This window comes from Engraulis encrasicolus, chromosome 15 (genome assembly GCF_034702125.1).
Source record: "Engraulis encrasicolus isolate BLACKSEA-1 chromosome 15, IST_EnEncr_1.0, whole genome shotgun sequence".
Lineage (NCBI taxonomy): Eukaryota > Metazoa > Chordata > Actinopteri > Clupeiformes > Engraulidae > Engraulis > Engraulis encrasicolus.
In genome coordinates, this window is record NC_085871.1 from 38531253 (window position 1) to 38543283 (window position 12031).

Genomic DNA, 12031 nt, shown 5'->3' on the forward strand with positions numbered 1-12031 from the left:
AATGCTTAACAAGTCATTTGTTAACGTTTTGGAAAGCATGGAAAGGTTTTCAATTTAAAAGTTCCCCAGATATACGCAAGTAGTGAGTTGTAACTTCTTGTTAATGCATAAGCAATGCCTAACAAATCATTTGTTAACGTTTTGTAAACCATGGAAAGGTTTTCACTTTAGATCAGTTCCCCAGATATACTTAAGTAATGAGTTGTAACTCCTTGATAATGCAAAAGCAATGCTTATCGAGTCATTTGTTAATGTTTTGGAAAGCATGGAAAGGTTTTCACTTCAGAGAAGTTCCCCAGATATAGGCCTACTTAAGTAGGCCTAATGGGTTTTAAATCCATGCTTATGAAGTCATTTGTTAATGTTTTGGATAGCGTGGAAAGATTTTCACTGAAAAAGTTCCCCAGATATGCGTTAGTAATGCGTTGAAACTTCTCGATAATGCATAAGCAATGCTTATCAAGTCATTTGTTAACGTTTTGGAAAGCATGGAAATGTGTTCACTTTATATCAGTTCCCCAGATACAGTATACTTAAGTAATGAGTTGTAACTCCTTGATAATGCATAAGCAACGTTTAGCAAGTCATTTGTTAATGTTTTGGAAAGCATGGAAAGATTTTCACTTAAAAAGTTATGAGTTATGGTTATACATCCTTGATAGTGCATAAGCAATGCTTATCAAGTCATTTGTTAATGTTTTGGAAGTATGGAAAGGTTTTCACTTAAAAAGTTCCCCAGATATGCGTTACTAATGCGTTGAAACTTCTTGGTAATGCATAAGCAATGCTTATCAAGTCATTCGTTAATGTGTTGTAAAGCCATAACAGGTTTTCACTTTAGATCAGTTCCCCAGATATACTTAAGTAATGGTTCGTAATTCCTTGATAATGCATAAGCAACGCTTAACAAGTCATTTGTTAATGTCCAGAAGCATCCATGAGGGGCAGTCACATGAGCCTCAACTTAGGCCTAGGCCTACTTTTTGCCATGCTACCAGTCAGACACACTAACCATTACAAAAGGGTTAAATAAGACTTCACTGATGCTAAAGCAAGAGTTTACAAACCGTTACCATACATGCCTAATAGTACTTCTTAATGGTTAGGTGGTAGGAGACAACAAAGAGATAATGTTTTTTTCATAAATAAAGGTGGGTTATCAGACATTTTAATGATGGTTTACTAATGCTTATCAGAAAGTTAAATCACCATGGACGAATGATTAATTAACAGTACTTAATAATTTCACAGAAATACATAATGACTGACTCGTGATTCACTAAGGGTTAACTAATGCTTAATTTTGTTTAGCGAGTAGTTACATCAGCACACACTAACCATTTACTAACGGTATTAGTTAATGGTTAAGAAATGAGAAATAACACATACATAACGACTTACTCGTGATTCACTAAGGGTTAATTAATGTTAAAAATAAGGCTTAACTAAGGTTTAACTTTGCTTAGTGAACCGTTACATCAGCACACACTAACCATTTACTAATGGTAGTAGATAATAGTTAAGAAATGAGGAATATCACATACATAATGACTAACTCGCTATTTACTAAGGGTTAACTATTGTTAAAATAAGGCTTATTTAAGGCTTAACTTTGCTTAGCGAACCATTATATCAGCACACACTAACCATTTACTAACGGTAGTAGATAATAGTTAGGAAATGAGAAATAATGCTTACATAATGATTAACTCGTGATACACTAAGGGTTAACTAATGGTAAAATAAGGCTTAACTAACCCTTAAGTAATGCCTAAAAAGGGGTACTTATTATAAAGTGTTACCCATTATTTTTCTATTGTAGCCCTAGCCTCTTCCCCCTTACATTAGAAAATTTGTATTTCATTTTAAAATATTCCCTATCAAATAACCTGGTGGCTCGGTAGTACTCGCACTGGGTACAAAGTAGTTCAAGAACTGTCATGTAGTGTACCCCGGTTGTCATGTGGTGCGTGCACCCCGGCCGGCTGGCTTTAACGTCGTAATGCAGTCCCTCTGTTATAACCTTATTGTCACCAAATGGTAATGGCCAAGTCTTAATCGGTTACCTAAGACTTCCTGCATTGTTAGCATGTAGTTGAGCGTTTTCAGCCAAGAGTGAATTGGCCTGTCGCCAGGCCCATTTGCAGTAGGAGGCTATCAGAGGTGGAAACAGGCATGAAAATCCGTCACCTTTCGGTGAAATTCGCCGTTTTGAAATCAAAATGGGTCATTTCTGTGAATCGTGTAGATCCGAGGAAAAAATTGTATCGATCGATCTTGTATATCTTCTAAAAAACTGTTTTCAGGCTGCGTTGCTACTCCCTCAGATCTAGTCCCTGGTGTGCTCTACTATTCTCAGCCAGTCGCTTGCAACTCTATTGTGTACCGTCTGTGGGCTGTCGGACTAATGGTATGGGGCCGGCGGGCCCTAGATAGTAATCCAATAGATTAATCCAAAATAGATAATTTATGGTAAATGGTAATAACACACAATTTCCCTTCATGTCTGACAGATTTTCCCCTTTATTTTAATTTTGCCTTCCTCAGTACTCAAGGTAGGTGTAAGTAAAATACTTGGGCCAAATTGTAATTTGAGTAAAAATAAATTCACCCATTTTAATAACTACTTTGGAAACTACAAATTACACATCACTGATTCTTGAAAGTTTGGCAAAAACATGTCCCTGCAGTAAAATATTAATTCTGTTGAAAATCAACTAAATTTTCACAAACAAAATGAACCCAGGTAATGGCCAAGGGGTCTGTCACAGGAATACACAGTTGTTTGAAATATTTAAGTGTAATTTTATTACTTTTCATGGCTATAAACCTGTCCACACCCTGTAAAAACGCCTGTCCCAAGGACTGGCATCATCATTTCAATTGACTTAAAATACAAAAATCAATAACAGAATTGAACAATATCACCATGATGTGGAAGACCATATTAAAGTGGTTCTACAGATGTGCACATAGTGGATGTAAAACAATATTTACTATTATTTACTGATTGCTCAAAATGTGTCCAGCATATTGGTCACCACCGTCAGATTTTTTCTAAAAGACAATAAAATCAGGTATGCACAAGGTAATTTTTCATTACTGAGGACCCCTTTTCAAACCTTTAGCTCTACTGCCTACTTCACCATCACTGAAGCTCCTGTAAGTTTATTATTTTGTCCTCAATTTGTTAATTTGTTTGGACACTGGTACTGTCCCAACCATAAACTGTCAACACCGTCGGGGGTTTTATAGTATTGTATTACATTAATGTTAAATAAATATAATTTTTTTCAGAAAAGGTATGAAGCACCCAAGAAACGATGAATGAAATGGCTAATGTGAACAAACAATGCATAATATTTAAAAGAGTGTTTTTTTGTCTCACACCGTCAGATGTCACCACCGTCAGATTTTGTTCTGCTCATCATGTTGTTCCATATTTTACTAAATTGTGCTGGTTAATGAAACATTACTAGGCATGTTAGTAATAATTGTGATCCAAAATGATACTCTAGCCACCACTGAGGTGCATTTGGAGGGTTTTTTTGTCAGAAAACCTGACGGTGGTGACATCTGATGGAGTTCACCAAAAAACACATGTTTTACGTGTTTTTGACATGTTATGAATATGATAATATGAATATGAATATGCATACAATAAGTATCTACAGTTATGTTGAATTGTTAAAGTAATTCACTTTAATACAGTAAACATGTGTTTTTACTTCTAATTCTGTCTGCCGCTGTTGACAAAACAAGAAAGAGCCCATTTTATGAAAAATGTTAAAACATGGGAGCTTGGCCAATGCATTCCCTGCACAGCCAAGACCTACATCTATGATTATACACCTCTATATTTTGGATTTGAACAACTTAAAAGCTGTTTTTACCACATTTTCAACAACCAGTGGCTTACTTCCTAGATAATCTAACTAATGAAGTAAATGCTCATACTGTGCACACACAAAAATAAAGTGTTTATGCAAGATGCCATTGACTTGAGAGGGCTATTTATTTTGCTAAATGCAGGTACTAATTAGGCCACTTTCACCACTCTCAGATTACTGTCACCACCGTCAGTTCTTAAGTCACCACCGTAAGAAGGAGTTTTGGACATTTTAAAGGAATGTGCTTACAACATTTTCCTTAGGAGTTGTTGAAATATCAAAGTAATAGCCAATTTAAGCCTACACGAATATTTGTGAAATTACAAAAAATTGTTTGTTGTATTTAGGCGTTAAGTAAGCATCGCATGACGGTACATATTTTAAAATTAGAACACATGAAACAGTATTAAAATAGAACAAAAGTGAATTTTCAACATTTAAAGGCATATGTGTGAACCAAAAATACACATAATCACTTAAAAACTCCAGATACATATGCAACCAAATCAATACAATTTTAATAGCTTTTAATTGTGTCTGACGGTGTTGACAAAAAACAAGGTATGATCGGAGAAAAGCCTGATTTCTGAAAAAAATACATAATGGGGAGATTGGCCTTGTGCATTTCTGAAAAGCCAAGACCTTAGTCTACGAGGATATACCATATAATTTTGTAATTCACTTTGTTTTTTTCTGTCAACATTACAACCTGTTTTAGCCACTTTCTCAAGAATCAGTGACATGTATGAGGTACAGGTAAAGTACACAAGTATGAGGTGGCCCCTTGTCAGTATATCAGGAATATACACATCACCACTAAAAGTGTGTAGGCCTTTTCCTCACACATGTGTTATGTTTAAGCATGCATGTACAAGAAAAGGTATTGTATAAACTTGAATTGATGTCTATCCCTGATATTGTCTACAGGGTGCCTCATACTTAAGTACTACTTATTACTACTTAACCCCTTAGAGCAGCACTATGGCTCTCTGTAATTTCATAGCAATGTTGTTATGATGTAGTTAAGCATTTTCAGCAAGTGAATAGGGTCTCCTGCGACCCCAGGTGCAGTAAGAGGCTACGTGTTTTTGGGAAACTCAGCTGAAGACAATATTATAAGAGTTACCAGCAGGGACAGCCAGATGAAGGTAGATATTTGAGCAGAAGGACACAAATGCAAGCAGATAAAGCTCATAGAGTCAACTCCATCTGTCAGGCACAGACACACAGCCACTGCCACACCAACACGCATGCACATTATTATGTGTTTTCTCTGGGTTATGTGTGGAATGATCAAAATTTGAGAATAGCACAACATATGAATCTAGAAACCACCACTTATTTTCACATAGTAAATGTACTTTCATTACCAGACACTGAAGCAGTAACTGTAAAAGAATGCAACTCTTCAATTTTTTGATTGCTAATAATCGTGAAACATGTAATCTGTTATTCCCTGTTACTGGCCTGCTCTCTGGACTCATACAGTATGTTGCTTTGAAGGTGGGGTGATCCCTCACTCCCACTACTTTCAGTGCAGAGCGGGTCAGTCTGTTGATTTGGGACTTTACTTTTATGGTTAGATTTCCAAACCCAAGTGATTGTATCATAGGCATGCACAGATATAGGAACGGACTTGGTGGTGCTAAAGCACCTGCCCCTTCGCAGTATTGGACGAAAAAAGGCTCTTTTTGAAAGTTCCCTTTCTATTTTGTCACAATGTGTTCCATATTGGCATGATCATCTACGGTAGAAATTCTTGAGATCAAAAGCATGTGACAATTCCCCCTGATATTATATAGTTTATAATACAAGGGTGGGGAATCTAACTTATGTCTCAAGGGCCGTTTACGGCCCCTGATATAATTCTAATCTTATGCAGTTTGCAATACAATTAAGTTGTTTTCAGGGGACCTAGTGGAGGTGGGGTCTGTTGTGAAGGTGCCCACCTTTAATATAGGCCTAAACTGCAGGGGGAAATCCTGATCTGTGTTCATAGTGCAGCCTTTTGTAAAATTTGAAGTGGCCCACGAATGAAAACGGCTCCCCATTCCTGCTCTAACCTACAGTAGCAAGGCAACTGGAAGTTCCACACGCCCCCCGCCCCCACCTTGAGCACCTGCCCCCAAAAATGTCTGTGCATGCCACTGGATTGTATAGTGTAGTACACTCTCAACAACAGCATGGTACAAAAAGTTACTTTATCCTCTCCAAACACCCTTAGTCGTAAAAAGTGTAGTCTCTGCTTCATCAAATAGGTCTTTGTCTACATATCAAATTCGAGTGTGTCTGTAAATTAGTTTACATTTAAGTACATTACACTTTGTTTGGATAATGAAACATAACTATTAAGGAAACTTGTAATACAAAACCCACCTGTATTGTAATGTACTGGGAAAATTGTGTGGTGAGGCATAGAAGATTTTTTTTTTTTACCCAATCTTCCAGTATTTTCACTCTTGAGAAATAAACCCTCATTTTTAAATGAAAAGTCAGTGAAAATGGGGGCCTGAACTAAATTAAGTGGGAAATATGTGTAACATGCCCTTTGAACTATCCAAGACTTTTGTATAACACCTTTTCCTATAAATATATTTATATCAAAGTCATTTTTATGTTCAATTTATCAAGATATTAGCAAATTAGCCTAGGCGTTTTTAGTGTAAAATGGTTCAAATAAGAAATGCATGATAAATATGATAAAGCTACTGTTCTGCAAAGGTTATCATACCAATTCATAAACTGGACATATATAGCAATAATAAAATACCAACAAGACTTTGCCCACCCTTTCGATTGCGATCGGTGGTCTGGCTCATGGACTAATATTGAAGGCTTGCACATCAAAAACCTAGGCTACACCCCGAGACTGTCCAAGAAAATACTGACTTCACATGACGTGACGTGATGATGATGACAGTTGAGCAAGTGAGCGCACAGAGAGCCTGATATGTGTCCTCCCTTGCCAAGGTCTCAGGAGGAGTAACATACAGTACTAGCCACGTACTTTGGGCTTTCTTACAAGATAGGTGTATGTATAAACCGAAGCTATTTCTTCTCACAAAGTTAACAGATTGAGCATTTGTTAGCATTTGTGCTAAGCGGAGAATTGGCTATTCTAGCGCCAAAGTTTCTCTCCAGCTCTTCTCCGTCAGTTGAAGCGCTCGATACTCCCGACGCTTATCTTATTTCAAAACTCCCCCGACTGTTTGTCTGTCTGCCTCTGTCTCTATGTGCGCGACGCACACGCTGTCTTTTGCGCCTTCTCTCGTTCACACGTTCCTGCGTTTCTCAATGGGGTGTATTTATTTTAGGAGCAAAATACAACTGAAAGGGTTAAAACATCTACTCGCACACGTGCGCCCTTTCCATTATTTCGTTCTCACAATCATTTATTTTAGGAGCATATGCGAGCAAAAGGCTCGCACTGTAGAGCCCTGATCAGGGTGGACGCAGGCTCTCTCCCCCCTCCCCCTCTCTCGTGAACTTGTTGCGGCCCAAACAGTGAGTAACTTCACCAGCATTTTTCGTGAGCTACGGCGTTGTAGGTGCTCAGGCAGGCAGTCACCCTGCGCAATGATTATTGGAGAAACGCCAATAGGCTATACTCATGAACGGTCATCCGGGTACTTTGCTCTTAAATTTGCGTTACGCCCCTTTATGGGTGAAAACAAACCAAATGTCTCATTGACTTACATGCTACATTGGCTAGCCTAAATGAATACATTCCATGCTTCAGCCACGGCTGTTTGGCTATATTATTTGAACAACCGGCAATGCAACACGTTTTCGGCATGTTGCGCGTGAACAACGCTAGTCTACAGGTCCGTATCTTTCGTTTATTAATCCCCAACATCACCAATTGACTTGCATGTGTTGTTTTCCCCCACAAATGGGCGTAACGCACATGGAAAACGTCACGCCGTTCATGAGTATAGCCTAAACGGTAGAGGTCACGATGACAATTCATTTTCCCCTAAATTATTAAATTATCACGCCGCAAGCATTTGCCAAGGTGCGCCCTGAGCTCTGCCGGCATCTTGCAATGGTTCGTATTCAGACGTGCAGAAAAGTTATCAATGCGACAGCGCGATGCTGTCTCCATTTTCGACCATTTAGCACTTTAGATTGTTATTAGATCATTATTATCATTACAATGTTGTGGATTAATGAGGCTTTATGACTATGTAACTTTATATTGAGAAATGCTCTAGGTGCGCTCAAAAAAAAAAACCAACAACATGAGGGTGCATCCACGGAGTATGAGGGCGTGGCGCCCTTATTTCCCCGTTCAGAAAAAGCCCTGCAGCCCTAAACCTAACCTGTCGTAATGCAATGTTTCTGAGTTTTCAATTTGTGCCATGACCAAAACTATCCCTAGACCTAACCTGTCAGAGGTGCAACAACAACCTGCGCTTTGCCATGTGGCAGCAGTCTACTTGGAAGCAGCGGGGAACATAGAACCCCGGTAGAGGGGAACATGGGACCCGGGGAACATGCAGTGCTGGCCAAAAGTATTGGCACCCCTTCAATTCTGTCAGATAATACTCAATTTCTTCCAGAAAATGATTGCAATCACAAATGCTTTGTTATTAATATCTTCATTTGTTTGTCCTGCAATGAAAAGACACAAAAGAGAATGAAAAAAAGTCAAAAGAATGACCATTTTACACAAAATTCCAAAAATGGGCCGGACAGAAGTATTGACACCCTCAGCCTAATACTTGGTAGCACAACCTATAGACAAAAGAACTGCGAACAACCACTTCTGATAACCATCAATGAGTTTCCTACAATGCTCTGCTTTGTGATTTGTTTCTTTCAGATATCTGGCAACAGGCGAGTCATTCAGCAGCCTGGCTACAGGTTGTTACATACCGCCATTCAGACATACCGCCATTCCGACACTGACTTTTTATTGCAAAAAAACCCAAAACATTTTTCCAGCTTGCAAGAACTGTTTTTCAGACCCTACCTGTAAGGGCATTTGGACCGTGACTAAATTATACACTAATCCTGTAATTGCGCTGTTATAATCAGTCCCACCAGGAAATCGCGGGCATTTTCTAAAAAAATCGTGGTCGGAATTGCCAGATGGTGCACGAGGATTTCCAGAAAATCGCGATAAAAGTTGCAGAGCTTCTTACTGTGTTGTTGCGATTTTGTTGCGGCATGAAGTGAAAGGTGCGATTTTTGTTGCGATTTTTAATGTGTTTCCCCACGCTTGAAAGTAAAGGACACTGCCATATTCCAGTCCTCTGGTGTTTTTATATTATTTCCATTTTTACATTAGGCCCTATAATTTTGGTCCTTAAGCAAAGCAGGGAAGCGGCCAGGGCGAGTTTTTAGCCAGAATGTCGTCGTGAAAAGTTCCATCTCTTTCAGGCTGCCATTACGACACCCTTCATTACAATGCTGTTTATGGCCGTTTGACTCTGTTTTAAATGTCATCACCGTTTCAAATTGTAAGCATACAAACTTCGTATCATATCGATATCCATTCCCTATCAACAGTGGATACATAATTAACTATAAGTAGGCGGGCGGAATTGGGCATGTCCACCCAGTTGAAGAGGGTGCGTGACATGAACTCTTGTGACTGAAATCCTGGTTAATGTGAGTCGTCTACACATAGCCTGCCTGTGTCGGCGTTTAATTTTCAAGCTTGTCAAAAGCAACACAAATAAAAGCAGAGGGAGGGGTCGCTTTCGAAAGAAGGCATAGGCTTAGGGTTTTTTTTGTTCTCCCGCGCCATCAGCCGGCTTTAAATTAATGGCTGATGATCATCATTCAATGTAACTAGGATGGAGTTCACAGATTTCCTGTTGTGAAGGGTGCTTGCTGAATAATGCTCAGAAATTATATTAATTTTGGTGCTCTTGTGAATATAAAAGACGACGAGATTGTTATCTATTAAACACCACGTCGCCTGCAGAACGGAGGTCTCAGCTGTCAATCAACACCGTTCGCGCAAGGAAGAGAGAAGGAGAGGGAGAGACAGACAGTAGTTTTCCCGTTTCTACCCGCAGACGCTTGTCCCAAGTAGCCCAATCTGGCAACACTGGGCCGCGTTGATGGAAAATGAAATGCACTTATTGTCACAGTGTTGCCAAATGAAAATCAGCCAAAGTCGCTATTGTTTCGCTGAAAAGTCGCTAGAAGTCTTCATGGCGTGCTGATCTAAAGAAAACGTGCTCACATGACTTCGTCCACAGTAGAAATGGGCGGTGCAGCTACCTTTTGGAGATCAGAGCTAATTTGCAGCCCTGCTTAATCGAAGGAAACATTTCTGACGGCGGCGCAGAGTCACAATGATGTTGGAAACCAATGATTTTGTCACTGAAAATGTGGATTTTAAAAAGTCGCCAGATTTACCAATAAGTCGCTTAAAGCCGGGCATACACTGTGCGATATTTTCACTCGTGGGTCTTAAGCTTCTGCGCACACTGCACGATGAAATTTCACTGTTTAAAAGTTGACCGCTCACGACCTCACACTACACGAGCCGACAGTCGGATGCGACCGAAATGCTTCCACCGTACGACGCGACAGGCATGTTTCCCCAGTCTGCAGAGGAGGGAACATGCGCACCTGAGGTGGAGATGAGGTCGCGCTCAACAGCGATTCGCACGGCCGCCCTATTAATTTGTGCATGTGAAGTGTCAAATCGGGTCGTAGCACTGATTTAACTCTGCGATTTACGCACGAGCCACGACCAGAATTTCAAACAGTTTTGATTTCCTTGCGACCCTAAGATTGCACGATCGTGAGGCGAAATCGCTTGTCGTTACCCCGTGTACACTGCACGATGCGAGACTCACGATTGACCTGCGATTAAGCAAGAATTCGGCCCGACTCTCAAAAAGTCGTGCAAGTGCCAAATCGGGGCAAAATCGGGGAAAAAGTCGCGCAGTGTAAGCCCAGCTTTAGGCGCTAGATGAGGTTTTTTATCGCCGGGGACGGCAAAAGTCGCCAAATCTAGCGACAATGGCTAATTTGGCAACACTGCTTATTGTCCGCTCTCCCAACCTGTAGGGGGGGCAACCGACATACCGCCATCCCAACAGTATTTGATTGTCATTCGCAGTCATTTGAACATTGTTGTAAGCACAGACCTTGATTAACCTAGACTGGCAATGCCCCTCGAAATTTTCGCTTTCTGATTTCAAAACAGAAATCGAATGGCCACCACGTACATGGACCCATTTGGCGTTTTTTTTCTCCAGCGGTTATGCGCCCATAGAAGTCAATGTAATTTGTTGAATTTAGCGCATTTTGGGCGGACACATCTGTCAACACCTGCATGCGCATGCAGACAGCAATGCACTTTGGATGAAAATGCTGCACGATGGTTAGATTTCTTGTCCAACTTCAAAATTTCAGTCATGTTGCGCCGACGAGGTGACATGTCACATGATGTCAAAGTATTGCGGGATGAATGCAACTGCAGTCGGATCTTGCAACCCCTGCAGTTCCTTATCCCCGTCGATGCTCGGCTGCAGACCGCCTCCGAGGTCATGCTCTCATGAACTGGTTGGTTCATGTTGCTCCTCTCCACCTGTCCCCCCACACCTCACACGTGATGTGTTAGTAGATCAAACTGGTGGGACCTCATCATCTCGTGCATATTTGTGGCCAACTTTAAATGCGCTGTATTTAATACCACCCACATCGTGACAAGTTTTCGCTCACGTGCCTTCGTCAACATCAACGCTTGCAACAAAGTCAAGTAAGTATCGTGTCAAAGGCAGTGATGCAAACATGTGATGTCATCGTGGGTCGGTGCACATGCCAACTCCCAATGAAGACATGTGGAGAGTAACAGCAAAACGGTTCATGGAGAAGTTTGGAGAAGTTGAAGCTTGTACAAAGTGACCGTAATGGTAACCCAGCATTGTTTGTATCTAGCATAGAAGCTATGCTTGAGCTCCGTAGATGCAGTGATTTTAAGTTGTTTTTTCTTTTCTATTTCTGTTGTTGTTGTATTGTAGCTTCACACCGTCTTATTGGACATGATCACGGTTGCTCGTCTTCTTGAAGATGGAGTTTATTTGGCTGTTCATTCATAGTTAAGAGACACTTTGAAGGGATCAGAACATGTGTTTTTTCCTGGCTCTTGACATCAGGGCAAGACAGCAATG